Source organism: Hyla sarda, chromosome 7 (genome assembly GCF_029499605.1).
Source record: "Hyla sarda isolate aHylSar1 chromosome 7, aHylSar1.hap1, whole genome shotgun sequence".
NCBI classification, from domain to species: domain Eukaryota; kingdom Metazoa; phylum Chordata; class Amphibia; order Anura; family Hylidae; genus Hyla; species Hyla sarda.
The window spans coordinates 68,064,359-68,077,389 of NC_079195.1; the positions used below are offsets into that span (position 1 = coordinate 68,064,359).

At 45.4% G+C, this 13,031-nt stretch overlaps 1 protein-coding gene across 11 annotated transcripts in view; it reads right to left on the bottom strand.

Annotated features, from left to right (window-relative positions):
- Positions 1-5,273: 5,273 nt before the first annotated feature.
- The window catches only part of LOC130281734 (basic salivary proline-rich protein 2-like), a 41,442-nt gene continuing 33,684 nt past the window's right edge, over positions 5,274-13,031 (bottom strand). For all 11 annotated transcript variants that reach the window (XM_056529300.1, XM_056529299.1, XM_056529298.1 and 8 more), the window contains one exon: positions 5,274-5,373. The gene's annotated coding sequence lies outside the window, so the exon portion shown is untranslated. The remainder of the gene's footprint in view (positions 5,374-13,031) is intronic.

Consider the following 13,031-nt stretch of genomic DNA (forward strand, 5'->3'; position numbering starts at 1 on the left):
ATGCATCAGCCAACTCCAGACTGTGTCATTCAGCCACTATATGGTCTCCTCATGCTGCCAACACCTCCATTCTGTGTCATTCAGCCACTATATGGTGTCCTCATGCTTCAGCCTCATCCAAGCTGTGTCATTCAGCCACTATATGGTGTCCTCATGCTGCCAACATGTCCATGCTGTGTCATTAAGCCACTATATGGTTTCCTCATGCTGCCAACACCTCCATTCTGTGTCATTCAGCCACTATATGGTGTCCCCATGCTTCAGCCTCATCCAAGCTGTGTCATTCAGCCACTATATGGTGTCCTCATGCTGCCAACATGTCCATGCTGTGTCATTCAGCCACTATATGGTCTCCTCATGCTGACAACACCTCCATGCTGTGTCATTCAGCCACTATATGGTGTCCACATGCTGCCAACATGTCCATGCTGTGTCATTAAGCCACTATATGGTCTCCTCATGCTGACAACACCTCCATGCTGTGTCATTCAGCCACTATATGGTGTCCACATGCTTCAGCTTCATCCAAGCTGTGTCATTCAGCCACTATATGGTGTCTTCATGCTTCAGCCTCATTCAAGCTGTGTCATTCAGCCACTATATGGTGTCCTCATGCTGCCAACACCTCAACGCTGTGCCATTCAGCCACTAAATGGTCTCCTCATGCTGCCAACACCTCCACGCTGTCATTCAGTCACTATATGGTCTCCTGACACTGATGCCACCACCAGGCTCTGTCATTGTGCTGCTGTGCGGTAGTGATTCTAAAAGCGATGCCGGTAATCTGCATGTTATTCTGAATAACAGTATTATTTCACTAACCCAGCACACTCCATATGCATTTTAGAACACAGCAAAGTGTTCTATACCCCTATAGAGGCTGTATGTAGGCTAGAAATAGCCTTTTTTAATAAAGATTTGCCACAAAAAAATTTGGATCGAAACAAACCTTTCCGGAAAATTTGGCGAATCGGCCGAATCGAATTTTTGAAAAGTTCGCTCATCTCTAATAATAAACCACCCCTTGCTTTATTATTTTTTAGTTTTCTACCTTGATATTGCTCTATATTTTCTGCTCAGTCTCACAGACTGGGAAGGGGCATTAACCAGCAGGTGTTACATCATCTGAAGCCATGCAGGAGAGAACTTCCTCCCTCACTCTGCTACACACAGCCATGAGCAGTTCAGTGTGTGAGATGAGCTATGATTGGATAAGGCTGTACACACCCCCTCGCATTTCCTGATTTTGGACTTCTGCCAGGACAGCAGGAGTCCAAAGTCTGTGCAAAAGAAGGGGGAAAATGTGCTCTAGACAAGTAGGGAGACACCTAGTGGCAGCTTTTTTAAACACAAATAAAACATATAAAGTGTCTTTTTTTTTAACAAAGTATATTAGAAAGATTTTTTTTATTTACCATAAGAAGTGCAATAACAAAAATGTGTTTTAATGAGAATTACCATTTAAAGGAACTAGAATAAAGATTGCAAGCCAGGCCCTCTCATCCAACATCAGTGTCTGACAACAAATAAATGCTCTTCCAGATGAATAGGCAGGATTCCCAACAGACACCTTCGAAATTTGTAGAAAGTCTGCCCAGAAGAGTGAAAGCTGAAGCGGGGACCTACTTCATATTAATGCCCATTGATTTATAATGGGATGTTCTACACAAATGTATACTCATTGACAGAAAAATGAAGCCCAAGGAAGAAGTTTGGTGAAATTTTAGAGGCCCTGTGTAAAACATGGTAATATACATTTCACTCTATTTATTATCTGTATGCATCAAACATGCACCAAAGTTTATATATATTATTTTGACCATTTCATAATTTTTTGCCATCTATCAGAATCGTGGCAGTGTTTTTCATTTTTTTTCACAATCCTAGTCATTCATATTATTTTAACTCTGTTTTTGGCATATTTTAAAGCTGTTTTTTTCTTCTTTTAAAAAAGAGGTTAAAAACTTTGGCGCACATAAGCACATTCCAGATGTATTATAGTTTAAAGAAATATGGAACCCTGTTCATGCATATAATAAAAGAGTAAATAAAAATTCACTATGAGAAGGGGAAAAAAAAGGAAAATATACCATTCATGTGGAAATATAATGATGATATATGTCAGAGATTGCAATATTAGAGTGAAATGATAAGTTTATTTGGGAAAACTGTACAATTGATATAGACTCTACAACCTGTTGTGCCACTTCTAGCCTAGATACAAGATGAGATACAGTTAGGCATAGTTGCATACGGGTTCTATATGATGTCCTGTCCAAGCAGGTTGCAGCTTGGCCTGTAGATCCTGCACATTTGTAGATTGCCAAAGCTGACCTACCATAAATGCTCCATGTGCAATAAATCTGGTGAAAGGTTAGGCCTAGGAACTGTTGTATTCTGATGGAAATATTCCTATGAACTCATTTGCTTTGTACAACAAAAATAGAAAAACAGAGCGACACATCCACCATTTGTATTTTGATCTACTTGTTTCTCAGCATAATTTTAAAAACTAACAGGTTGTTAGTATACATTTTGATCAAAAAGTACAAGCCAACTTGCCACGTCAAGGCCACTTAGTCAGAGTGTGTCCCTAACCTAACACTGGCGTCCTCTGCCTCCGCGACACCAAGCCCACGGGGGAATGACCGGGTGGCCAGCCCCATTGCTGCCCGACCAAGCCCCCGGCTCTGGGCCACACCACCCTACAGACAAAGCATAACAGCAACAATGGCCGCCACAGAGCACCACACCAGTGTGAACACCTACCATGGGCTCCCTGCCAGAGGGCTGGGAGAATGCTAGGAGGAAACCCATATGCAGTCTCCTGCTAATTAAAAACACCTTGAAATGGTGAGTGGGCTTGTACTTGTACTTTTTTTTTATCAAAATATATACTAACAACCTGTTAGTTTTTGCTGAGAAGCAAGTACATCAAAATACAAATGATGGATGTGGGACTATGTTTCTGTTTCTCTATTTTTGTTTTACATTCATAGACTCTCCCCTCTTTCATAGCCAGCACTCTGCTTCACCCATTCAACCCAGGCATTTTTAATTAGCAGGAGACTGCATATGAGTTTCCTCCTAGTATTCTCCCAGCCCTCTGGCAGGGAGCACATGGTAGGTGTTCACACTGGTGTGGTGCTCGGTGGTGGCCATTGTTGCTGTGCTGCTTTGTCTGTGGGGCGTGCGGGCTTGGTCAGGCAGCATGGCCACTGGGTCATTTTTTACTTTTTTTTTAATCAAAATGTCTACTAACAACCTGTAGTGGAGCATTATCCTGCTGATAAATGCCAATTAAAAGCCCTGCCATGAGAGGCAGCATATGTTGTTGCAGGATGTCCTGCACAAATCTCTCTGCTGTCATAGTATTTTACATAGTGTGGTCATTGTTGTAGGTTTGTATGTCCTGCACATATTGCTGGGCTGCTAATATCATTTGTACCCCTTACAAGGTGACCGACTGTTGTATGCAATAGCTCCCCACAAGTAGCTGTATTCTGTCCATGCTCCTTGTTCTGCTGTTCTGTCTCCCCGCTATGCTCCTATGCTGATTTTAATTTACATGAAATAAAGATATCCTAATATGAAAGTCTGGTGAGTGCTCCATCTTGCTTTTTCACTATGTTGTAGTTAAGACGCTCTACTATGAACTGTAAGATGAGATGTTGAGTACCCTGTAGCAATACCCATAGGCTATCCTGAAGTCCACCACAACCACTCCCTTACGTATTACGTATAGTATATGTATTATTCAGTTGTGTATTGTTATATTATATATTTTTATATATTATGTTTGTATTAGTTATCGTGTCTTAACTCTGGGTACTTTAGAGATTAATTACTTTCTTAATTAGGGGTTATTTTTCTAATACCTGACATGCCTAAGAAAGCAGTCCTAGGCCCAAAACATGTTGCAACTCATTTCTGTTTGATACCCTCGTTGAAAGTCTGCTAGGAGCCATGAGAGTCCTGTTACCCTTTGGAGGAAAATTGCTTTCCTTGATCAACTTAGAAACAGGAAGAAATTGAAGATCAGGGGAATGGACAGAGCAAATGGGAGCAGTGGAAGCTAACAGAAAAAAACTGACAACAGACACAAACATGTCCCAACAGATCCCATGGGCTTTAGTGGGGGTCCATCTGGCTTCTGTCTGGTGTCAGTTTATTACCAGGATTTAAGCGGCAAAAAACCCTTGCAGCATATTTTTCTCTGCTCAAGTCTCCCCAGTTGAATGGATTCTGTGAATAGAGCTCCCCGAACATAGCTCTGATTAACTTCAATTCAGGACCTATAAAATGTATTCCACTGATTCTGAATAAAACAGTGACCATATTTTAATAAGAATGAAACCACATGGTCAGGTTGCACTGTGGTTGTGTTGCAGTTGGCCACATACAGTAACTACTTCCGAAATACTTGCCAGTTGTTGGTCAGTTATATATAGCAAATAATAATAAATAATAGCAATTGATAGCAATTGGGACATATTTAGATTCATTAATATAGAACTTGTACTCTGGTGGAAAACATCTTTCTTTTTTTTTTTTTTTTTTTATCAACTGGTGCCAGAAAGTTAAACAGATTTGTATATTACTTCTATTTAAAAAAAACGTAATCCTTCCAGTACTTATCAGCTGCTGTATAATTCAGAGAAAGTGTTGACCTTTTTGAATTTCTTTTCTGTCTGACCACAGTGCTCTCTGCTGACATGTCCATGTCAGGAACTGTCCAGAGTAGGATACGTTTTCTATGGGTATTTGCTCCTGCTTTGGACAGTTCTTGATGTGGACAGAGGTGTCAGCAGAGAACACTGTGGTCAGACAGAAAATAAATTTAAAAAGAAAAGAATTTCCTGTGCAGCATACAGCAGCTGATAAGTACTGAAAGGATTACGATTTTTATCCAGAAGTAATTTACAAATCTGTTTAACATTCGGGTACCAGTTGATAAAAAAAAAAGTTTTCCACCTGAGTACCCCTTAAACCTCTATGGCCTCCTTCACATATATCAGTTGTCCGGCGGTGTTTCCCCCCTGGCGTGCACAGGAGGGAAATTGATGATAGAACTGATCCTATTCATTCGAATGGGACAGTTCACATTCATCCGGCCTCTCACATTGGACTCTTCGGACTATTTCTAGACTTAGGCTGCACTGTTCCTCCCCAAAGTGGGAATTACAGTGCCTTGCAATCCATATTGTCAGAGACTTAATGTGACAATGACAAATACTTCAACATAAATACGAAAAATTTACAGAAACATTTTTTTTTCTGATGCTTTTATTTGTATGCTGTGCTAATTTTTGCAACTACATTTATGGGGACATTATAAAGCTTTTCAACGTCATAGTCTTTCTTGTCAACGACCTGCAAAAGAAAATAATGTAGCCTAGTTAGCAAAATACCAATATCTGAATTAAAACAAATAAGTAAAATGTAATAGTTAGAGTTGAGCGAGCCTAGTCTGGCAAAACTGGCTTTGGGGAAACTGCAGCTCGCTGAACTTTTGAACATTGCCAGGTTTGGCTTGCGCAAACCTGGCAATGCAATCAGTAAAGCAGTGATCTGTAAAGATCGCTGCTTTCATAGTTACATAGTTACATAGTTAGTACGGTCGAAAAAAGACATATGTCCATCAAGTTCAACCAGGGAATTAAGGGGTAGGGGTGTGGCGCGATATTGGGGAAGGGATGAGATTTTATATTTCTTCATAAGCATTAATCTTATTTTGTTCCAGGAATGTATCTAATCCTGTTTTAAAGCTGTTAATTGTTCCTGCTGTGACCAGTTCCTGAGGTAGACCGTTCCATAAATTCACAGTCCTCACGGTAAAGAAGGCGTGTCGCCCCTTGAGACTAAACTTTTTTTTCTCCAGACGGAGGGAGTGCCCCCTCGTCCTTTGGGGGGGGTTTAACCTGGAACAGTTTTTCTCCATATTTTTTGTATGGGCCATTAATATACTTATATACGTTTATCATATCCCCCCTTAAACGTCTCTTCTCAAGACTAAACAATTGTAACTCCTTTAATTGCTCCTCATAGCTAAGATGTTCCATGCCCCATATTAGTTTAGTCGCGCGTCTCTGCACCCTTTCCAACTCCGCAGTGTCCCTTTTATGGACAGGTGACCAAAACTGAACATGCAATATCTTGCTGGGCTGAGCGCTATGCAACAACCCAGTAATGAAATAGTTAACTAGTGCTGCTAAGCAGCACAACTTAACTCTTTTTTGTTGTTGCCATTTCAATTACTGTTTTATTGCTGAACAAGTTTGCTGAAACTTGTTTCCCACTAACAAATTCAGCTTAGAAATTATACCTGTTTTCCAACAAGAATAGTTTACAAAGGACAGCAATGTGAGACAGCTCATGTTTAGAGCTTTCAAAACCTCATACGCATAATTTATATTGTAAACTGCTGTGATTCAGCATTACAAATCCGCAAAAGAGAATATGTGGTATGTGAATTTACAGCATGTGGGTGCTTGTTTGGTCCATTTTTTTTCCATCCTACATTCATAACAGCCATAACCTTTTTTTTTTCTCATCAACATTGCTGTATAACAGAAGCTGTTGTTTTTTTATGCACCATTTTACAATACACATTAGTAAGCACTGAATCTCTTTACACTTTTATAGTGAATATAGTGCAGAAAAAACCTTGCCATCTTTATTAAACACCATTTAGGGGTGCCATAAATAATATTCTATCGGACAATTCAGGGAATCAATCTGATGTGCTTGAACTTAATTTTATTAATGTTATACCAAAAAATGAGAGACCAGTGTATGGAGGGTTAATTTTCAAAATGATTTCCTATAGATCATCATAAGATGGCCCAATAAAGTACCTGTCACGATGCCGGCTGGCAGGTAGTGGATCCTCTGTGCCAGAGAGGGATTGGCGTGGACCGTGCTAGAGGATCGGTTCTAAGTCACTACTGGTTTTCACCAGAGCCCGCCGCAAAGCGGGATGGTCTTGCTGCGGCGGTAGTGACCAGGTCGTATCCCCTAGCAACGGCTCAACCTCTCTGGCTGCTGAAGATAGGCGCGGTACAAGGGAGTAGACAGAAGCAAGGTCGGACGTAGCAGAAGGTCGGGGCAGGCAGCAAGGATCGTAGTCAGGGGCAACGGCAGAAGGTCTGGAATCACAGGCAAGGAACACACAAGGAACGCTTTCTCTGGCACTAGGGCAACAAGATCCGGCGAGGGAGTGAAGGGGAAGTGAGGTGATATAGGGAAGTGCACAGGTGTAAACACTAATAGGAACCACTGCACCAATCAGCGGTGCAGTGGTCCTTTAAATCGCAAAGACCCGGCGCGCGCGCGCCCTAGGGAGCGGGGCCGCGCGCGCCGGGACAGAACTGACGGGGAGCGAGTAAGGTACGGGAGCCGGGGTGCGCATCGCGAGCGGGCGCTACCCGCATCGCGAATCGCATCCCGGCCGGAGGTGGTAACGCAGCGCCCCGGGTCCGTGGAACCGACCGGGGCGCTGCAGTGAGGGAAGTGTAGCGAGCGCTCCGGGGAGGAGCGGGGACCCGGAGCGCTCGGCGTAACAGTACCCCCCCCCTTGGGTCTCCCCCTCTTCTTGGGGCCTGAGAACCTGAGGATCAGACTTTTGTCCAGGATATTGTCCTCAGGTTCCCAGGACCTCTCTTCTGGACCACAACCCTCCCAATCCACTAAAAAAAAAGTTCTTCCCCTGACCTTTTTAGAGGCCAAAATCTCTTTAACAGAGAAGATGTCCGAGGAGCCGGAAACAGGAGTGGGAGGAACAGATTTAGGAGAAAAACGGTTGAGGATGAGAGGTTTAAGAAGAGAGACGTGAAAGGCATTAGGGATACGAAGAGAAGGAGGAAGAAGAAGTTTGTAAGAGACAGGATTAATTTGACACAAAACTTTAAAAGGACCAAGATAGCGTGGTCCCAACTTATAGCTCGGAACACGGAAACGGACATATTTAGCGGAGAGCCATACCTTGTCTCCAGGGGAAAAAATGGGAGGAGCTCTTCTTTTCTTATCTGCGAATCTCTTCATGCGAGAAGAAGCCTGTAAGAGAGAATTTTGGGTCTCTTTCCATATGGTGGAAAGATCACGAGAAATTTCATCCACAGCGGGCAGACCAGAGGGCAAGGGGGTAGGGAGGGGGGGAAGAGGGTGACGGCCGTACACCACGAAAAACGGAGATTTGGAGGAAGATTCAGAGATTCTGAAATTATACGAGAATTCGGCCCAAGGTAGAAGATCTGCCCAGTCATCCTGGCGGGAGGAAACAAAATGTCGTAAATAGTCACCCAAGATCTGGTTAATTCTCTCTACTTGTCCATTGGATTGAGGATGGTATGCAGAAGAAAAATTTAATTTAATCTTGAGTTGTTTACAGAGAGCCCTCCAGAATTTAGACACAAATTGGACGCCTCTATCCGAGACGATCTGTGTAGGCAACCCGTGAAGACGAAAAATGTGTACAAAAAATTGTTTAGCCAACTGAGGCGCTGAAGGAAGACCAGGAAGAGGGATGAAATGTGCCATTTTGGAGAATCGATCAACGACCACCCAAATAACAGTGTTGCCATGGGATGGGGGTAAGTCAGTAATAAAATCCATACCAATCAGAGACCAAGGTTGTTCGGGGACAGGTAGAGGATGAAGAAAACCAGCGGGCTTCTGGCGAGGAGTCTTATCCCGGGCACAGATAGTGCAGGCTCGCACAAAGTCCACCACATCAGTCTCTAGAGTCGGCCACCAATAGAAGCGAGAGATGAGTTGCACAGATTTCTTGATGCCCGCATGACCTGCGAGATGGGAGGAGTGACCCCATTTGAGGATCCCAAGGCGTTGGCGTGGAGAAACAAAGGTCTTTCCTGGAGGAGTTTGCCTGATGGAGGCTGGAGAAGTGGAGATCAGGCAGTCAGGTGGAATGATGTGTTGAGGAGAGAGTTCAATTTCAGAGGCATCTGAGGAACGAGAGAGAGCATCGGCCCTAATGTTTTTATCAGCAGGCCGAAAGTGAATTTCAAAATTAAATCGGGCAAAGAACAGAGACCACCTGGCCTGACGAGGATTCAGCCGTTGGGCAGACTGGAGGTAGGAGAGGTTCTTGTGATCGGTGTAAATAATAACTGGAAATCTTGATCCTTCCAGCAGATGCCTCCATTCCTCAAGTGCTAATTTAATGGCTAGAAGCTCTCGATCCCCGATGGAGTAGTTCCTCTCCGCCGGAGAGAAGGTCCTGGAAAAAAAACCACAAGTAACAGCATGCCCGGAAGAGTTTTTTTGTAGAAGGACAGCTCCAGCTCCCACTGAGGAGGCATCAACCTCCAATAGGAAGGGTTTAGATGGGTCAGGTCTGGAGAGCACGGGAGCCGAAGAAAAGGCAGACTTGAGTCGTTTAAAGGCGTCTTCCGCTTGAGGAGGCCAAGACTTGGGATCGGCATTTTTTTTTGTTAAAGCCACAATAGGAGCCACAATGGTAGAAAAATGTGGAATAAATTGCCTGTAATAATTGGCGAACCCCAAAAAACGTTGGATGGCACGGAGTCCGGAGGGGCGTGGCCAATCTAAGACGGCAGAGAGTTTATCTGGGTCCATTTGTAGTCCCTGGCCAGAGACCAAGTATCCTAGAAAAGGAAGAGATTGGCATTCAAACAGACATTTCTCTATTTTGGCATAGAGTTGATTATCACGAAGTCTCTGAAGAACCATACGGACATGCTGGCGGTGTTCTTCAAGATTGGCAGAAAAAATCAGGATATCGTCCAGATATACAACAACACAGGAGTATAGTAGATCACGAAAAATTTCATTAACAAAGTCTTGGAAGACGGCAGGGGCGTTGCATAGACCAAAGGGCATGACCAGATACTCAAAGTGTCCATCTCTGGTGTTAAATGCCGTTTTCCATTCATCCCCCTCTCTGATGCGGATGAGATTATAAGCACCTCTTAAGTCCAGTTTGGTAAAAATATGGGCACCTTGGAGACGATCAAAGAGTTCAGAGATGAGGGGTAGGGGGTAGCGGTTCTTAACCGTGATTTTATTAAGACCGCGGTAGTCAATGCAAGGACGTAGAGAGCCATCTTTTTTGGACACAAAGAAAAATCCGGCTCCGGCAGGAGAGGCGGATTTACGGATAAAGCCCTTTTTTAAATTTTCTTGGACGTATTCAGACATGGCAAGAGTCTCTGGGACGGACAGAGGATAGATTCTGCCCCGGGGTGGAGTAGTGCCCGGGAGGAGGTCAATGGGACAATCATAAGGCCTGTGAGGAGGTAGAGTCTCAGCTTGTTTTTTGCAAAAAACGTCCGCAAAGTCCATATAGGCCTTAGGGAGACCGGTTACATGAGGAAGCACAGGGACACGGCAAGGTTTACTGGGAACCGGTTTTAAGCAGTCCTTGGAACAAGAGGGCCCCCAACTCTTGATCTCCCCAGTGGACCAATCCAGGATTGGGGAATGGAGTTGAAGCCAGGGAAGTCCAAGAAGGATTTCAGAAGTGCAATTGGGGAGGACCAACAGTTCAATCCTCTCGTGATGAGATCCGATGCACATTAGAAGGGGCTCCGTGCGGAAACGTATAGTACAGTCCAATCTTTCATTGTTTACACAATTGATGTAGAGGGGTCTGGCGAGACTGGTCACCGGGATGTTGAACTTGTTGACGAGAGAGGCTAAGATGAAATTTCCTGCAGATCCAGAGTCCAAGAAGGCCACAGCAGAGAAGGAGAAGGCAGAGGCAGACATCCGCACAGGCACAGTAAGACGTGGAGAAGCAGAGTAGACATCAAGGACTGTCTCACCTTTGTGCGGAGTCAGCGGACGTCTTTCCAGGCGGGGAGGACGGATAGGACAATCCTTCAGGAAGTGTTCGGTACTAGCACAGTACAGGCAGAGATTCTCCATGCGGCGTCGTGTCCTCTCTTGGGGTGTCAGGCGAGACCGGTCGACCTGCATAGCCTCCACGGCGGGAGGCACAGGAACAGATTGCAGGGGACCAGAGGAGAGAGGAGCCGGGGAGAAGAAACGCCTCGTGCGAACAGAGTCCATATCCTGGCGGAGCTCCTGACGCCGTTCGGAAAAACGCATGTCAATGCGAGTGGCAAGATGGATGAGCTCATGTAGGTTAGCAGGGATTTCTCGTGCGGCCAGAACATCTTTAATGTTGCTGGATAGGCCTTTTTTAAAGGTCGCGCAGAGTGCCTCATTATTCCAGGATAATTCTGAAGCAAGGGTACGGAACTGTACGGCATACTCGCCAACGGAAGAATTACCCTGGACCAGGTTCAACAGGGCAGTCTCAGCAGAAGAGGCTCGGGCAGGTTCCTCAAAGACACTTCGAATTTCCGAGAAGAAGGAGTGTACAGAGGCAGTGACGGGGTCATTGCGGTCCCAGAGCGGTGTGGCCCAAGCCAGGGCTTTTCCAGACAGCAGGCTGACTACGAAAGCCACCTTAGACCTTTCAGTGGGGAACTGGTCCGACATCATCTCCAAGTGTAATGAACATTGGGAAAGAAAGCCACGGCAAAACTTAGAGTCCCCATCAAATTTATCCGGCAAGGATAGTCGTATTCCAGAAGCGGCCACTCGCTGCGGAGGAGGTACAGGAGCTGGCGGAGGAGATGATTGCTGGAGCTGTGGTAGTAACTGTTGTAGCATAACAGTCAGTTGAGACAGCTGTTGGCCTTGTTGCGCAATCTGTTGTGACTGCTGGGCGACCACCGTGGTGAGGTCAGCGACAACTGGCAGAGGAACTTCAGCGGGATCCATGGCCGGATCTACTGTCACGATGCCGGCTGGCAGGTAGTGGATCCTCTGTGCCAGAGAGGGATTGGCGTGGACCGTGCTAGAGGATCGGTTCTAAGTCACTACTGGTTTTCACCAGAGCCCGCCGCAAAGCGGGATGGTCTTGCTGCGGCGGTAGTGACCAGGTCGTATCCCCTAGCAACGGCTCAACCTCTCTGGCTGCTGAAGATAGGCGCGGTACAAGGGAGTAGACAGAAGCAAGGTCGGACGTAGCAGAAGGTCGGGGCAGGCAGCAAGGATCGTAGTCAGGGGCAACGGCAGAAGGTCTGGAATCACAGGCAAGGAACACACAAGGAACGCTTTCTCTGGCACTAGGGCAACAAGATCCGGCGAGGGAGTGAAGGGGAAGTGAGGTGATATAGGGAAGTGCACAGGTGTAAACACTAATAGGAACCACTGCACCAATCAGCGGTGCAGTGGTCCTTTAAATCGCAAAGACCCGGCGCGCGCGCGCCCTAGGGAGCGGGGCCGCGCGCGCCGGGACAGAACTGACGGGGAGCGAGTAAGGTACGGGAGCCGGGGTGCGCATCGCGAGCGGGCGCTACCCGCATCGCGAATCGCATCCCGGCCGGAGGTGGTAACGCAGCGCCCCGGGTCCGTGGAACCGACCGGGGCGCTGCAGTGAGGGAAGTGTAGCGAGCGCTCCGGGGAGGAGCGGGGACCCGGAGCGCTCGGCGTAACAGTACCCATTCTTCCCATACACCATCTAATATGATAAAAGTGCAATCTTTATTGATAGTTGCGCATGAAGGGTTAATTTAAAATCACAGGTGCCACATAAATCTTCCTTATCTGTGTGAATGTATGTGCTGACCAACTGGTTCAGCCTATTGTTTAGAGTTCCCAGCCCTGGAAGGCCTGCAGTGCAATCCAGATGCTGATCAGGAGTACTAGTGGCTACACAAATTTGCCCACTTACCTCTTGATAAAGCCGCATTGCGGTGAAACATGTCGAGGGGGGCAGTGTAAAAGGTTTTAAAATTGTGTAGCCACTAGTACTCCTGATCAGCATTTTGTTTCAATTTTGGTTTCAGGTGGATTCACATATCTGGGCTACTGAATGTGACCTTTCTACCTTAGTCATGGATATTTAAAGGTAAATCAACTAATGCCAGAAAGTTAAACAGATTTGTAAATTATTTCTATTAAAAAATCTTAATCCTTCCTGTACTTATTAGCTGCTGAATACTACAGCAGACATTCTTTTCTTTTTGAAACACAGA